The sequence below is a fragment of the Arachis ipaensis genome, chromosome B01 (genome assembly GCF_000816755.2).
Source record: "Arachis ipaensis cultivar K30076 chromosome B01, Araip1.1, whole genome shotgun sequence".
Lineage (NCBI taxonomy): Eukaryota > Viridiplantae > Streptophyta > Magnoliopsida > Fabales > Fabaceae > Arachis > Arachis ipaensis.
The window spans coordinates 16,250,893-16,251,898 of NC_029785.2; positions in this window are offsets into that span (position 1 = coordinate 16,250,893).

Sequence of the window (1,006 nt, forward strand, 5' to 3'; positions counted from 1 at the left end):
TTTTATAACTAATATTTGAATAAATACCAAAAATACACCTAAATTTTGTTATAGCCAATTAAAATATTCTTAAATTTTGTTATCAACACAAATATCTATAGGGAACCAATGACCTAAGCATACAATGTGCACAATGAAAGTTTAGAAAGTATTAGAGATATGGTTATTAGTGTTACATCATCCTGTCAAATTATGCTTTTGGGATGAGTGGTTTTAAAATATGGTATTAGAGTTTTAGATCCGGAAGTTCGAATCTTGGTCTCTTCTTTTAAATTATTTAAAAACGTCAAAAACTCTTTTTGCTATCTGCACGGGCTTCTACTCTTTGCTATTGTGCCGCCGTCCCCTATTCTCAACTGCGCCACCAAACTCTTCTTCTCATTCTGCCCATCACCGTAGCACCAGCACCATGATGCTTCCATCACACCACAACGCGACCACTTCTTCTCTGCACTGCAAGTCCTGATCCACCACTTCGCTGCCATTCTTTTCTTCTCATCTCCCCTTGCTTTGCTTTAATCTTGGCTTTGGTTAATTTATTTTCTAATTTTCGTTTTCTATATCAATATATCTGAGTTATATTTGCAAATTTCTTCAGTTACTTTGATAAAATAATTATAGCTGCAGCTGTAAGTGCATTTTAAAAGTATGGTTCACCAAAATAAAATGCCAACTCTCTGGACAAACTGCTGTACAGCCTGTACATACATTTATATATGACTGGTTATAAAATAATTCTTTAAAGAATATGCAAAATCCTTATTTTATTTTACTTAACTTTAATTTCTCTACTGCTGCACATTATAATTCTAGCATGGGTCTTCGAGATAATTTGACAATTGGATCAAGAAGAGCACAAGTAGTTGCACTTGCTCGTAAAATGGTTGGTGGCGGCCTGCCAATGATGCCTCACTTCATCTTTGTAGTCTGCATATGTGATAACTTATAAGCATTCCATTCTTATTTCAAATCACCATTTCCAGTTAGTAATTATAGATTCATATAT